Source organism: Camellia sinensis, chromosome 2 (genome assembly GCF_055761805.1).
Source record: "Camellia sinensis isolate YWXY chromosome 2, ASM5576180v1, whole genome shotgun sequence".
In the NCBI taxonomy this organism is placed as follows: domain Eukaryota; kingdom Viridiplantae; phylum Streptophyta; class Magnoliopsida; order Ericales; family Theaceae; genus Camellia; species Camellia sinensis.
This window is the reverse complement of record NC_138962.1, coordinates 179,573,953-179,590,834: the sequence shown is the minus strand read 5'-3', so window position 1 is coordinate 179,590,834 and position 16,882 is coordinate 179,573,953. Positions and strand designations below refer to the sequence as shown.

The following is a 16,882-nucleotide window of genomic DNA, read 5'->3' as shown; positions in this document are numbered from 1 at the left end:
TCATAGGCATCTTTGAATAAGAAACACACACAATAACCAGAATTCAAGAGGATCAAAAGACATAGATAAGTGAGAAAAATATAAACTTGGGATTTTTTTTGAAGCTTGATCTACAACCTCATACTAACAATTGATTAGACAGCTATGAAATAACAAAGAAAATTACATAGAAAAGTAAACAAAAGCACTGCTTGGTTACTAAGAAAAAATTGAAGTTTCAAATGTTAAAGATCTCAACATAATTCAATCGACTCAGTACTTGACACACAACAATGAACAAAATCAAATCCTAGGACCAAGATTTGGATCGAATGATAGAGATTTACATACTGGGAGAGATTTAGAGAACGATACAAACCATTCAAAATTTTAGTCAGAAATCAAAGAAGGTAGCGTATTTGAATCCACAACCCAACAAAAAAACAATTCAAAAACATTAACATTAACATATACTACTAATCAAAAACATAAAAAAAAAATCCTAAATAATTACAGATCTGAACCAAAACTTAAAGAGAGAGATCTGAATGAAAACTTACAGGGAGAGATCCTAAATATACACTACTAAGCATTTGAGGATGTTAATATGCGCATAGGGACTAAAACTTACAGATCTAAAAGAAAGCAATCAATCGATCAAATCCAAAGAGAGAGAGTGTGCGATATCGATCAATAGACTAAAAATCAATCGATCGATTGATCGATCTGTGTTCTCTTTAACATAAATTAGTATATATATATATATATATCACACAGATCTAAGATCGTAGATACAGATCTAAGATCGTAGATACAGATCTATGTTCGTATATAAACAAAATCAAAAAATTAGAGAATGAGACTCACAAAATTAATCTTCAAATCGGACTGATCGAGAGCTTTGAGCCAAGATGGAGAGAGTCGGATAGAGAAATCATAAATCGGAGCCTACGATGCTCGATCTAGTGAACTTTCACCATAAGAAAGGGAAGAGTGATGAAGAGACAGAACCCTAGATCTATCTCAGGACTAACTGAGAGAAATGAAAAAATGAAAAACACGTGGGCCTTGAAAGGGAAAATATGTTGGTTCAAGTAGCATGCGTTTTTCAAAATGAGTTGCTTGTAAAGTATTTTTGAAACAACATTTTTTGAAAAAACGCCATAGCAAAAACGTTGTTATGGCCTAATTTTCTTGTAGTGAATTGACAAAAAAAAATTGTGAATTGATGAAGAAAGATAATGCTGCTCACAATACTTACAAGTTGATTGAGATTGAGTTGGAGTTGATGTATGACATGCTCTTCAGTAAGGTAGGCACAATTTTTACAGTATGTGAAAGCATTCTCAGACTCATTTGCATCTCTTGCATTGTCACTGTGTTGGTGGGCTTTTTCTTAGTTAAAAAGCCTGATGGGCATTTGAAAGGTGATCTTCCGATAACCATAATTTTGCTAGTTTGAGCCATTTGTTTAGAAATAGGTGGAGCTCTTGTGCAACTTGGTTCAGATTGGGCAATTGTTTGGGCATGTAAGCATTACCCAAGGGAGTTGGTCACTCCAGTTTTTCATCTTCACGAATTTGTGATCACTAAAAACAAAAGATGGTCTGAGGTTATGGGACAATTTCGGTAAAACTTTTGCAACAAATATAAACCGACAAAGTTCAGCCTACCATCGCATAGAGTCGACCTTAGTATCAAAGAACTTATCATCTGTCAGCTTGGTAAGATATCACAGAAAGATTTGGAAGTTGAAAGTCCACAGGCTTATACCATTAAAAGAGGTGAGTGGACCCTTGAAAAATATGGATTGGATGCTAATTGGAGTATCAAGCTAGAATTTGGCAAAAGTATTGCCATTTGGCACGTTGCTACAGACATTTACTATCGTTCAGAACCAGAAAGTTCAAAGTCAGTCCCAAACAAAGTGGAAACAACCAAAATATTGTCATATTACATGATGCATCTTTTGCTTTTTTGTCCTACTTTACCTTTCTGTAACAACAGTGAAAATTTTAAGCAAGCTTATCCTAATGTGGAGAAATTTTTTGAAGAAGCACAATTTAATGGAGACGCAGGACAAATGGGAGATCATGAGTAATATATGGGTAGAGATGTTGTGCTATGCTGCGAGCTGCTGCTCGGTGAATCACCATGTTCAAGAGCTTAGGCATGGTGGACAGTTTCTCACACGTCTGGCTTCTACTTAAGCACTCGGGTGCAACAAAAATGTTGGAGAAAAATGCATCTCAACAATTGAATGACAAAGAAGACAGAGTCAGAATTAATGGATGTTGTTGAAGATACAGGATGTTGCTTCTGATACCTTTCAAGCCTTGAATAAGTGTCAAATTTCCGGGAGATGAGCTCATGCTAGTTTGAGTCAAAACATTTAGAAATTCTAGTTTCTTGTGTTTTGCAGATGTTGTTTGATGTAGCTTTTGTTGCGTCCCCTAAAGCTTCTAGTGTTTGGCTTTGAGTTTTTTCTTGCTTTTAATTTATGTGGTTTTGTTATGGTGTTAGTTTGCTTTAATTGTAATGGCAAGGCTTCACTTGAATTGCAGTTCTTTGTTGTACTGTTTCATATAATGAATTGATGGTTGCTTGATCCATGTGATAATTTTAAGGTTTCGTATAAGAGTTTGAATTACTTGATCCATGTAACAATTTTGTAAACTTGTAATATATAATTCAATGGTTGCTTTTTAAGCTTATTTTCTCTTAGTACCTACCAAATGGAGGAAATTTTCCGCTTGTGACTTCTGGTACATGTGTAAAAAATATATACTTAATATATAAAAGGGTATCTGAGTGATAATAGGATATGACATTAGGTTAGATAATTGATCATTATAGTGAAAATGATATGATTAATGAAATTATTTGGTGAGAAGGACAATTATTGTTTTGAAGGATTATGGCGCCAAAAAAGGGTTTTTATGGCGCCAAATGCACGCCGTGGATACGATTTCTACGACGCACAAGGTACGTCATATTATGACTAGTCATGGAAAGTCATTCACTTTCAACGACATGCCATAGCATGCCGTTAAAACTTTTAACAATGCATCCTATACGTCATGTTTAATTTTTCTACGACTACTTTTGCATGCTATTAATTCAAGAGACAAATCACAACGCTCATTGCTAGTCATCAAATAATTAACACAACGGCCTATTCTGCCCATCGTAGAATATGTTTAGTTTTTTTTTTTTTTTTTTAATTCAACAGGTTCTATTTCACCTGTTCTATACAATCTAAAAAAACATCACAAATAAGTTTCACAAATATATATATATATATATAAGTATCAATCAACTACCAAAATATTATTTCAAACATCAAAAAAACTATTTATAAGTTTCAAACATCCAAAAATTGTCTATACATTACAAATCATCCAAAAACTATGTTTTCTAAACATCAAAAATTGTTCTTAACTTCAAAACCATCCAAAAAGTTCTAAATCATTCCCCCCCCCCCCCCCCCCCAAAAAAAAAAAAAAAAAACTATCTTTAAGTTCTAAACGGTACAAAATTTACCCAAATATCTTCTTACGAGTGCACCATCATGGGTTGATTCAATTGTATCAACACTCGACTTGTGCCCTCCATATCTTTATATTAGAAAATTCATAGTAGCTTGGATTTCGTCTTCAAAAGCTTCCCTTCTTAGAGCAACCAAACTTGAAACAACAGTAGAAAGAGCACATGTCAGATCATAAGCATGGATAAAATACTCCCCCCCCAAGAAAATAAGATAGTGGCTCATACCTGCATGAATTAAACTGATTTGATTACTTCATAATAACAATTATAAAGTTAGCACTTAGCTCTAATTTTTGCCTAGGATAGCTCTAACTCCAACTTCTATAAAATACTCCCTCCCAAGAGAGATTACGAGACTGCCACTGAAACTAACAGTTATGGCTTTGAACAAATTTATTTAATGAGATGGAACGTGCCCAATAGGTGTTCAAGTTGTCTACACTTCCAAATCTTAAAAGATTCAATACATCTGAGAGAACTGTATGATAAAATAAGGCATGTTCTGTTTCATACCATATGGAATAGGAGAACGTATTGTAGGGGTGGTAATCACTTACATTTGCTTCAGCAGCAGGATTGACATTCCCCAATGCAAAGAAAGATCCACCAAGAATAACTACTCTCTTAACCTTGCTTGCAAAGGATGAGTCCCTTTTCATTGCCTGATCAAACAAACGCATGCTTCTTGAGTGTAAAGGGTACACACCCGAAAAATTTGAAGATGTCATTATTGTGAGAGTGAACAGAAAGGAAAGACATTAAAACTTACTGAAGCAAAATTCGTCAATGGTCCCAGCGCAAGTATGGATACTTCACCAGGATATTTAGAAACCATATCCACCAAAAATTCTGATGCCGTCTTCTCAATTTTCTTGGATTTTGGAGGAGGTAAGGAAATGTTCCCTAATCCATCAGAACCATGAACGAAGTCTACAACACGTGGTCTTCCACCCTAATAAAGCACAACACAATTTTGAATCTCCACCTAACTAATGCATTGAAATGTGGGTAGCCCAATATTACCTCCAAACTATACCAATTATAGTCGCATCAAACAACACTGCAGTGCATCCTTAACTGTTCAAAATCAACAAACAATTGCAGAAGTGGAGAATACCAGACATAAGGTAACCTAAAAAAAAAATAGGCCAGATGAAGTATGTGTAATGCTAATCACCAATCCATACTGTACTTGGCCTGCCCTTATCGGGCCATGACTGTCTGATGTTAACTGTTCCATTTGAAGTATGCCTAATGTGTAGATTAGATGTTTGAAGGGAACAGCTAGTGTGGAATAAGCCAATGCATGCATCTGTTCAGATAGTAGCAGGTATAATGCACTTGTGGCAACAAGCCTTTCTCAACTCCTAAAATCCAGAGTAGCAATCTGTCTTCACAGTATTCTCTTTACTCCAAAAAAACTAAGCGTGACACTAAAAATATTGGTTTGAAGAAGGAAGTGGTTTTCCCAATTCCAACCCCAATGGTTAGCTCGACAGGTTAGGCTTTGGGAGACACCAAAGGCCCAAGGTCCCCTATTCAAGTCATGGAGCCACCTACAATAGGGCATAAGCCCTATGACTTAACTGAAGTGCATGGTCTGTGGAGATTATGGTGACTGAGGGAGGTTTATGGTAGATTAGAGGTTCCATCAAGGTTTGCTAAACCATGGGTTCCTCCCCATCCAAAAAAATAAATAAATTTTCCAATGCCCATTCTAAAGTTGCTTTCTCAACCAACTCGCTATCTCAAACAAAAACTCAACATAGTTACAAGTTAGAGCCTCATCTTTCATACGAAGGTTCAAATGCCTAAGAAAAGGGAGCTTGCGATAGGTACACAACTAATGTACACTAGAGTAAAACGTTCATAATCTCAAAGGTCAAGAAAGTGATTGTAGACTGAGTAAAATGGTGTTAAAGGATTCATTAAACTAATCCCTAGTAGTTTATAGTCTTCATTCAGTTGAATCTGAGTTGTGTAAAAATTTAAAAAACATATGATGACGCAATAAAATGTAAAGAATTGAAATGATAATTTGTGTTGGTCACCTACCCATCAGAATCCTTCTATCTCTTGGAGGGAAGCACCTATCACGCTTTCACCAAGATTAGCAATCTAGGAAGCTACAACACAAATCACAGCCTCGGGTCCATTTATCTGTTTTCCAATTATTTTTTCAAGAGAAGGAAAAATACAGATTTGGTCAGATATCTTATGAAGATGTAAACATAAAAGTGCCTGTTGAAAGATTCTAATGACACAAAGCTTAAAAAAAACAGACAAGCAGAATAAAAGTTCTGACCATCTTAATGCTGTTTTAAGTTTTGTTCATAAAGGAGACAAGCAAAGTGAAAAAAGAGAAAAAGATTGAAAGAATGTGGGGGGAATGAAAGTCGAATATTTAGAATTGTAAAAACAAAGAGAATTTATTATACCTCACCCATCAGATAACCAACGAAAGAAAGGAGAATTGATGCTAAAAGTCCAGCAACGGTTCCCTCAACACTAACAGCTCCTTCGGTTCCACTTGGAACTATCTTAAATGTCGTGACTCGTGACTAGATACCTGCATTAAAAGCGGCAATTTTAAAGCATGCACACCATATATATTTATTTCATTGAACATTTTGTAGGAGGTCATTAATGCTTGGATACCATGACGGAATTGACAAAGAAAACTTGAAAGGCTCCTGGGATACACAGATAAATTTTAACTGAGAAACTCACAGAACCAGAATATAACCTGGAGAATGCATCCACAGTAAATCAAGTATCATGTCGATGACTCCAAAATTCAAAACACACAGTTTCCACTAACTTGAGGTGCAAATAGCATACTTTAGGATAGATTGATGCTACTCATGCTTCCTAGGATAAATCTCAACCATTTAAAGCATTTGACACAAATCACCGTCCTCAACTGGACCAAAAATCAATCCTGGGAGTAGAATTTGTGGGCTCCATTCAACATACGAATTGCAATAATTTTAGCTTCCGTTATTCAAGATAGAATCCAGTGCATGTAATACTAACATATAACTGGCAGTAGTCTCATCAAAATCTCAACCATCAATCAAAACTCAACACAACTTTTAAGTTATCATGTGGCAGGATGGGAACCTAAGATAGCATGATAGATCACCTAATAACAAATTTTATGCACAATAATAACAACAAAGGTTTTATAACCATACCAACCTATAAAATTTACTGCCATAAATGAGAATCCTAAAAAAACCTAGGAAACCACAAGTTAAAAGATGCACCACTTACGTTGTTTTTCCATATGCTTTTCCTATTTCACTTGAGACAGTATCACTCAATTTAGTACAGAAACTGCAGATAGCTTGTGATTTAATTCCATTTAATCTAATTAACACAAGCTTGTTAGAAACTACATAGTCACGTCATCGCATTCAAACCACCAGTAGAGAGGCTGTTTGTCTTTGAGCAGCAGCTTCTTCATCATCATAGGCACCTGAATTACCAACACCAAAATAAAATAAGAGCCACTAAGTGACCATATTCCTAGAAATAATTACAAAAAAAAAAAAAAGGAACTATATAAATTGGAACATACCAAGATAGACTGCATCATTTCATTAGGATTCCACAAAACCAGCACCAACAATGCAATAAGCAGAAAGAAATCGATAAAATTGCTATAAAGATATGTCTATGAAGAAATATATATATATACATAATATGAGGAGAGAAGTGATATTGAACCTTGTCTTCCTTTCTTGTTTTGTGATTCATTCCAGCAATTCTTGTCCCACAAATGAGCTTCATACCTTCCTGTCCATGATGCCTTGAGCAATCACAATAACAGTAGCCATTTAAGTAAAGCAAAAGAAGACCATTAATGAGACTGAAACTACAGTATTAAATTTGAACCAAACAGGAAATCAATTTCTAGTAATTACCAAAATAACCAGGGGGGAAAGAAGCTGGTTATCCTTGAAGGAAGACACATGCATAAATTTGCAATCTCAGAATAAATTTCGTAATCATCCATCTGGAAAAACTACCAATTGGAAAAAAAAAAAAAACAAACAAACAAACACAAAACACAAAAGGAGAGAAAGAGAGAAAGAGATTGAGATTGAGAGGCAGATTGTTTGAGAGAGAGAGAGAGAGAGATGGAGATTGCAAGATACCTGATGTGGTTTCAACTTTGGCAAAAGTAGCGGCCCTGATAGCAGAAGCACGGAGGTGAAGACGATGCAGGTGGCTCACTGGTGTTCACGGTGGCGCAAAGGCAACAGTGAAAAGCTGTGGGGTGGAGAAGAAACAGAGCATTACAGAGTAAAGTGACGAAGAGAGAGACACTACAGAGATACTAGTATATGGAAGGGTATGGTTTTTTTTAGATTGATATTAGGGCTCAAGAGTTGGGGTTTTGATTTTTTTTTTTTTTTTATTTAATTTTTTTTTTGGTGTTTGGCGTGTAAAATTTTTATTTGGGTGTTTTTTTTTTTTTCTTTTTCCTTCTGATCGTACCTTTCATGATAGTAATTGCGCGTTGTGAAAAGTATAATATTTTAAACAGTTGGCTTTCTGTGTGTCGTGAAAAGTGAAATTTTTAACGGTTACCCTTTTGTGCGCCGTAAAATGTTCAATATTTTTAAAAGTTAGTGTGCGCGTGTCGTGTATAATGGATGTATTAACGGCATGCCATATACACGTCATAGAAAGTTCATTATGTACAGCTAACATTGCAAGTTGTAAAAAAATCATCGTTTAATACATTTACAACCTACGCAATAGACATGTCGTAGTTGGAAAATTATTTACAACATGCAAAAAAAAGAAGTCATAAAAGTGAGAAACTATGACTTGTATTTATTGTATGCCATTGATATAAAATCGTAAAAACCCATTTTTATTGCCACTATATCATTGTTGGACCACCTACTTTAAAAAATTCGCCAAAAAGTGGCAAGTAATGGCTAATGCCAGCAACTGATCGTGGTGGTGATATGAATAAATAGACAAATTAAGTTGACAGATAGGTACATAAGAACAAATAGAGAGATGATACTTAGAAAGATAGGTGGATAGTAGATAAATTGACTGATAGGTAAAGGTAATATAATATTTTTAATTATTATCTTTTTAAAATTATAACTCCCGTCCTCTGGTAAATTACCAACATATGTTAATATTTGGGCTTAATTTCCATTAAATCATATTAATTCATCGCTAAAAGTCAGTCTTATCATAATGGTCGCTAAAAAAAGACTTTTGTGATGATTTTTGAATTTGTCGTTAAAAATTGACAATTGGTAACATTTTTCTGTGAAAATTTTTTAAACTATCGCTAAAATTTAGAATTAGTGAATTTTTTTGACGAATTTTTTAAACTGTCGCTGAAAACTAACAATTAGTAACGTTTGTTATTAGTATTTGAAGAAAAACGTTGCTAATTATCAAATGACCTATTGGGCAATAAATCAATCTATTGAAACCTACACATAAGTCCTATATAAAAGTGTTTTGAGATATGTAAAAATATATTGAGATTCATTCTCTCACTTGTCTGAAAGAGGAATTCCCACTTCTACATAGGTTGGTAGTTAATAAGGGAGAGTCCTTAAATTCAATGCTGACAAGGAATGAGGTTGTAGGAGAGTGGGTGTTTCAGTTCAAAAAGGAGCTATATGACTGGGAAAGGGTGGAGGTTACTAGAATGTTAGCCCTTTTAGAGGCAACTCCTGCAATCAAGTCAGAGACAAAAGATAAACTGGTTTGGACTACCTCAAAAATAGATATTTTTACAATTTTATTTATGTATAATTTTCTGACAGCTGGGTTTGGCACACCTCTTTCATCTAGTAAATTGGTATGGGTGAAGTACATTCCCCCCTCTCCCCCCATAGAATCCAATTTTTTGGTTGGCTAGCATGGAAAGGCAGACTAAAGACAGTAGATTTTCTCCTACAAATGGTGTAATGCCCTCAAAATAAACCCATAATCATCCAACAATAGCATGCTTAAACGTAAGAGAATAACGCATAAATATGTTCCATCAGAGTAGTCCTTACAAAATGTATTACATGTTGACATCAAAAGTAAATGCCCTATGGGCTTACAACTTTCCAAGTCAACAGCCCAAGAGAGTACTAACTCTATACAAAGAAAGCCATTGGCTTGATATACATGTAATACAACAAAACAACAAAAGAATCCAACAGCCTCAAGCCTCCTAAGCTACGTCCTTGGAGGTGGCATGCTACTTGTACCTAAAAATAATGTCCCATATAGGGTGAGCCACAGCCCAGTAGAAATATATTAAACCAACTATAAACAATGACCAAAATGATAACATTCGATAAATGGTTCACACTTATACTCCAACTCATGTCATATCACATTTTCCGTTTCTTACTCAACTTTAAGTTTGAAAACAAGGCTCAGAACCTGGCCGAGCACTTTAATGAGGTTACATCCCATTACTAAAATACTTTCGCAATTCATGATGGATACACATTTTGGTGCTGTATCAATAACACATAAAACCACTTCCATACTTCACAAATGGTACACATTTTAGTGCTGTATCCATATAACAAAAACACTTCCATACTTCACATATGATACACATTGTAGTGATGTATCAATGGAAAATAACTTCCGGTTTAGAGGACCATCCCCTATCTTCCCCTAAACCGTGGAGTACATCCCCTATCTCCTCCCACACAACATAGTGCATATAAACAATTATCATACACACAATCAATCAATACATAAGGTTAATGTATTATTCCAACCGTTATATTCGATGACACATTCCATTGATTAGTTTTAGTTTGCCTAATCATCATGCATTGTCTACAACAATCAAGACTATCCTCCACCGATAGCCCAAAGCAGTTATCTCTAAACAGGAAATAAATGCATCAAATGGACAACATATCAACATTTGTTTAGGTGAGCGATAAATTAATCCAACTCCACCCTTTAATCCCATACCTTTCCAATTTGAATATTTCCTATTCAATTTCTCATTTCCCAAAATTAATTATACAAATTAATTTATCAACAATTAGGGCTTTTTCCCATAATTACAACACCAACCCTAAGGTTCCATTTTCATCAATAATTCAACACCGAGTCCATTTTCCAATGTATTGCATACATTAAGGTTTATATGTTTGAAATCCCATCTTTTGAAAAATTACACAATGACCCCAAACTTTTCACAAAATTACCCAACGACCCCCAACATATCAAAATGCCAAAATTCAGAGACAAAGCTCATAAGATGGAGTAGGATATCCCTACCTCAAAGTTAGAGCTCAAATGGAGAAGAAGAAATACAAAGTGCTCCAACTCAACAATTTCTCGGATCAAAACGTAGCCATCAACGATCAACACACCTTTTGCAAAGACAACAAGGTAGTGGGACACTCTAGCTAGATCAAACCCTAGAGAGAAGGGAGATTCTAGAGAGGAGCTCTCAAAATCGATTTTGGGAACGTAAGAGAGAGAGAAGAAGTGTAAAAAGTGATTCAAAAATGCCCAGCTGCCAACTGATATACGTATGACCCGCTCGAGCGGAGAATAGAACGCTCGAGCGTCAAGCACAAAAATCTAGACACGCTCGAGCGCAAGAAGGCCCGCTCGAGCTCCAAGACACAAGAATAAAAATCATCCGCTCGAGCGCGAAAACCAGTCCGCTCGAGCGTAGATTTTCCCCTCTCAGAACTTTGACAAACAAAGCACTACCTGCTCGAGCGCCAATATACCCGCTCGAGTGCGACCTGCTCGAGCGTAAAGAAACCCGCTCGAGCGTGAAAAACACACCTACAGAAGTTTTGCAGAGGCACAAAATACTGGGAGTGTGTAAACCTCGCTCGAGCGCAAGAAGGCCCGCTCGAGCGGATAACCAAAAACCAAACTCTGCTCGAGCGCAGAATGACCCGCTCGAGCGTAACATCAAAAACCTGGGCAACTACACTTTAGACCAAAACTCAACCTACCTGTTTGAAATACGCCCAACACATCCTAAAACTCAATCATATGGAATTAAAGGATGATAACAAGGTATACAACCACTAACTCCACAGAACCAAAGTCCGGAGTACAACAAGTATAGAAAGGGAAAACCGGGATCGCTATAACCTTCCCCCCTTAAAAAATTTCGTCCCCCAAATTAAATACCAGTTTTTCAAAAAAAACAAGATCTTCTCGATTCCCAACATTATTACAATGCGAAATTTAACAACTCGACCCATTACCGGTCATCTCATCTCTTTTCAAGAGGCAATTTACAACATTTTCCACAACATGTATTATAGTTATGCATTCCTTGAAATTTCACAAATTTCAATACCACATTCCACAATTCTATATCATATTCAATATTCATGATATATTTTCATTTCTACAATACATTCAACATATACAATGTTACATTAAACTTCCATTTTAAGGCAAGTTCCAAAACATAATTCCATAAACCAAAACATATACCATGTTTTACAACTTAAGACATATATAATGCTCTTAAAGTTCAACAATATTACAAAATCTCAATACATGATTATACATCAACAAACAAGTCCGGATAATTCTCACGGACATCTGCCTCACGTTCCGAAGTGGCTTCCTCCACTCGGTGATGTTTCCACAAAACCTTTACCAAAGGAATGGTCTTGCCTCGTAAGACTTGATCCCGCCTATCCAAGACTCGAACCGGTCTCTCCTCATACGAGGCATCCTTATCTACCTCTAAGTCGGTCCAATCCAACACGTGTGAGGGATCTGGCTCGTACTTCCGAAGCATACTAATATGAAATACATCATGAACCCCAGACAACTGCGGTGACAAAGCCAAACAGTAAGCAACCTCCCCAATCTTCTCAAGGATCTCAAAGGGACCAATAAACCGAGGGGATAACTTCTCACTCTTCCCAAACCTCATCGGACCTCGCCTAGGTGATATTTTTAGAAAAACATGATCACTAGTCTCAAAAGCCAAAGGCCTCCTCCTACGGTCGGCATAACTCTTTTGGCGACTCTGTGCTGTAACAAGCCTCCTACAGATAAGCTCAACTTTCTCCGTCGTTTCCCTCACCAACTCCGGGCCCAACAAAGGTGCATCACCCACCTCGGCCCAACAAACTGGAGACCTACACGGTCAGCCATACAAGGCCTCAAACGGCGCCATACCGATACTCGACTAAAAGCTGTTGTTGTAGGCAAACTCCACCAAGGGCAAGTGCTTCTCCCACATCCCACTAAAGTCAAGAACACAACCTTGAAGCATATCCTCAAAGATCTGAATAGTACGCTCGGACTGCTCGTCAGTCTAAGGGTGATAAGCCGTACTAAAGGTCAACTTAGTGCCCAAGGCACTCTGCAAACTCTGCCACAACCTAGTAGTAAAACGAGGGTCTCTATCTGAGACGATCGTCACTAGGACCCCGTACAACCTCACTATGTCCCCGAATATACAAGTCGGGGAGATGATCTACCGAATCTCTCACGCGCATAGGGATAAAGTACGCCGACTTAGTCAACCGGTCTACAACCACCCAAATAGCATCACTACCCCGCTGAGTCCTCGGAAGACGTACAACAAAGTCCATAGTGACATGCTCCCACTTCCACTCGGCAATAGGCAAGGGTCGTAACAAACCCGCTAGCCTCTGATACTCGGCCTTCACTTGCTGACAAGTAAGGTACTTAGAAACGAAAACTGCCACATCCTTCTTCATACCCCACCACCAAAACTGGCGACCCAAATCACGATACATCTTAGTGCCTCCCAGATGCACCGCAAGGCGTGAATGGTGAAACTCTCGAAGTACCTCCTCTCGGCAAGACTCCGGCACAAACAAACGGTCTCGGTATCTCACACTCAAGTCAGGATACACCGTCAAACCCTTCTCAACCTTCCCACTGGAGATCTTCTCTCGGAGGGATCCTACCTCAAGGTCACCTCTTTGTGCCTCTAACACTCGAGTCACAAGTATAGGCTGCGCAACAACAGAAAACAAGGCCGCAGCCTCAACGGATTCGCCCAGAAGTAAATCAAACTCGCCAAGCGCACCCAACATCTCCCACTCCCGGATGGCTATACAAGCTACATCACTAATGGATTTCCTGCTAAGGGCATCGGCCACTACATTGGCCTTTCCCGGGTGATAGTGCAACTTAAAGTCGTAGTCCTCAATGAACTCCATCCACCTTCTCTGCCTCAAATTCAAGTCCCTCTGTGTAAACAGGTACTTCAAACTCTTATAGTCCGAGAACACCTCGAACCTCTCACCATAAAGGTAGTGCCTCCAAATCTTCAAGGCAAATATCATTGTTGCTAACTCAAGGTCATGTGTAGGGTAATTCTTCTAGTGTATTTTCAATTGACGTGAGCCATAGGCAACCACTTTCCCCTCTTGCATCAACACGCAACCCAAACCCTCTCGTGAGGCATCACAATAAACTGCATAACCCAAACCTCTCTCCAGAATAATCAAAACCGGAGCGGTGGTTAATCTAACTTTCAACTCTTTGAACGACTTTTCACAAGTCTCACTCCATACAAACTTGACCCCTTTCCGCGTCAATCTAGTCAACGGCGAAGCTAGCCTGGAGAAATCTTTCACAAACCTGCGGTAATACCTAGCTAATCCCAAAAAACTGCGGATCTCAAAAACACTCTTAGGCTGTGCCCAATCTTGCACTGCCTCTACCTTGGATGTATCAACAGACACCCTTTCCCCGGATACCACATGGCCTAAGAACTTGACTTCCCCTAGCCAGAACTCACACTTCCCAAACTTGGCATACAGCCTATGGGCTCTAAGCAATTCAAGCACTACTCTCAAGTATTTCTCGTGCTCCTCTTCAGAAGGCGAATAAATCAGAATGTCATCCATGAAGACGACCACAAAGCAATCTAAGAATTCCCGGAAGATCCAGTTCATCAAGTCCATAAAGACCGCCGGTGCATTGGTGAGCCCAAATGGCATCACCAGAAACTCATAGTGGCCATACCGCGTACGGAATGCTGTCTTTGGAATATCCTCCTCCCTGACCCTCAATTGATGGTAACCCGATCTCAAGTCTATCTTAGAGAAACAACAGGAACCCTTCAACTGGTCAAACAAATCATCTATACGGGGCATAGGGTACTTATTCTTGACCGTAGCCCGATTCAATTTCCGGTAGTCGATACAAAGTCTCAAGGCACCATTTTTCTTTTTAGCAAAGAGGGCCGGTGCTCCCTACGGCGAAACATTAGGGCGAATAAAGCCCTTATCCAGTAACTCTTGGAGCTGAATCTTCAACTCACTCAACTCGGCTGGGGTAAAACGATAAGGTGCCATAGAAATCGGCGCCGTACCGGGCACTAAATCAATAGAGAACTCTATCTCCCAGTGAGGTGACAAACTAACGAGATCCTCGAAAAAAACATCCGAATACTCACAAACCACCCTCGACAATACAACCTGGGTCTCATCACACTCACCTCTCATAAGGCTAGCAAGAAGACCACTAAGCTCACTCCGCCCTCGTGGATCATATACCGGTGGCAACACACTACCAACCCGATCCCCCAAGAAATGGAAACACTCCCCGCTCGGGGTACATACTGTGACCCTCTGGCTGTAGCAATCAATAACAACCCGGTATGACGATAGCCAGTTCATACCCAAAATAACATCAAAACCCTTCATGGGCATAACTACAAAAGGAAATGGAAGCCTGCGATCGGCGACCTCTACATCACAATCTCTACATCCTTGTTTCAAAATCAATTCACCCCCAACAGGTGATACAACACATATAGGACATGTTAACTGTGCCAACTCCAATTCCAAAACAGATACAAATGCAGCAGATACAAAGGAATGAGATGCACCCGTATCAATTAGCACACTAGCAACCGAGTTGCAAAACAGAAAAGTACCTCTCACAACAGATGGAGCCGGTACTAGGTCTTGCGCGGTAACAGCATACACGCACCCTGTAGGCCCCTGATCCACTTGCTCACCCCTCAGAGCATACGACTACTGCACAGACTGGGACGACGAAGCTCCCGGATTGGCCCTCGAAGCCTGCACAGACTGAGCTGGCTGAAAACCCTACGTTTGCCTAGAACTAGACGCTCCCGAAGTGGCACTCAATTGTGGGCAAAACCTCTTCAGGTGCCCAGGCTGACCACACTGATAGCAAGACAAAGACTGGCCTCTGCCCTGACTCTGGCCCTGAGGTCGAGCCGAAGAAGAAGCAGCTCGCTGACCTCCTCCCCTCTGTGGGCAAACCGAAGCTTTGTGGCCTAGCTGACCACACTTGTAACAAGTGAAATCTCCCTGATTGCCTCTCCTCGAGCCTGCACTCGGCACTGGAAAGGTCGATCTAGTAACACCACCCTGAGACTGCTAAGGGTTAGAACCCCTATGTCTCCTACCATTACCCTGACCATCCTGACTCCTCTTGGACCCTTTTTGTCTTTCCTCCTCTTTCTGCATCATGATCTCCATATGGGCTACAGCATCAACCAGGCGCCCATAATCTCGGGTCATAGAACCCCCAACTCTCATCTTGAGGCCGCGCCTCAACTTTTTCTCAAACTCGATGCAACGGCGTTCCTCGGACGCCACAAGTTCAGGTGCAAACCTGGACAAACTGGTAAAAGCAGCCTCAAACTCGGCCACAGACAAACTCAACTGCTTGAGCTGGCAAAACTGTTCTCTCAACTTCTCCTTGACTGCTGGAGACAAATACTTCTCCTGGAAAGCCTCTACAAAAGCCTTTCACGTGCCACCAATATGGCCCCTCATGTATTTCCACCACTGACCCGCACCCCCTTTAAGTTGGAAGGATGCCAAGGTCACTTTCAATGCTCCGTCCTCGATGCCAAGCATCTCGAACGTCTTATTCATTTGCTCTAACCACTCGTCAGCCTTTAGTGGCTCCTTCGGATCCCCAATAAACTCGTCTGGATTAGACCGGAAGAACTCCCTCTTCAAGAAGGAAAGCCCTGCATCAACAACCGGGACCTGCACTTGAGCCTGCACTGGATCCTCAGCTCTGAGAATACCCATAGACTCCCTCAAAGCATCGGCTATCCTACGGGCTAAAGCGCCCATAGCCTCCTGACCTGCTGGCTCGGCCACATTGGCCTGGCTAACCCCCTTCTGCTGCGCCGGATTATCATCCGGTAAAGGCATCTCCTGCCTACCATGCCTACAACGTCTACCTCCTCGTCCTGACATCCTAATAAAGGTAACGAAGAACGTTAGCACATTCACAAATGCGTCGAAGCTATAACACTCACGTCCTAATACATGGACAATTTTAATTCACTCCACGTAAGCACATAAACACATGAGCACTT

The 16,882-nt window shown here is 39.4% G+C and overlaps 1 protein-coding gene across 20 annotated transcripts in view; it reads right to left on the bottom strand.

The window, feature by feature from the left end:
• Window positions 1-16,882, bottom strand: part of LOC114282821 (uridine nucleosidase 1-like) — a 237,610-nt gene that overhangs the window by 3,589 nt on the left and 217,139 nt on the right. For 2 of the 20 annotated variants that reach the window (XR_014352677.1, XR_014352671.1), the window contains exons 1-8: window positions 7,458-7,558; window positions 7,112-7,342; window positions 6,805-7,009; window positions 5,967-6,097; window positions 5,584-5,688; window positions 4,298-4,660; window positions 4,086-4,190; window positions 3,523-3,665 (exon numbers count right to left, since the gene is read on the bottom strand). The exons of 6 other annotated variants lie outside the window; for them this stretch is intronic. The gene's annotated coding sequence lies outside the window, so the exon portion shown is untranslated. Of the gene's footprint in view, window positions 1-3,522; window positions 3,754-4,085; window positions 4,191-4,297; window positions 4,661-5,583; window positions 5,689-5,966; window positions 6,098-6,186; window positions 6,222-6,804; window positions 7,010-7,111; window positions 7,343-7,457; window positions 7,559-16,882 lie in introns of those variants that run through there. 12 more of the 20 variants (XR_014352736.1, XR_014352742.1, XR_014352718.1 and 9 more) reach the window with 11 other exon arrangements.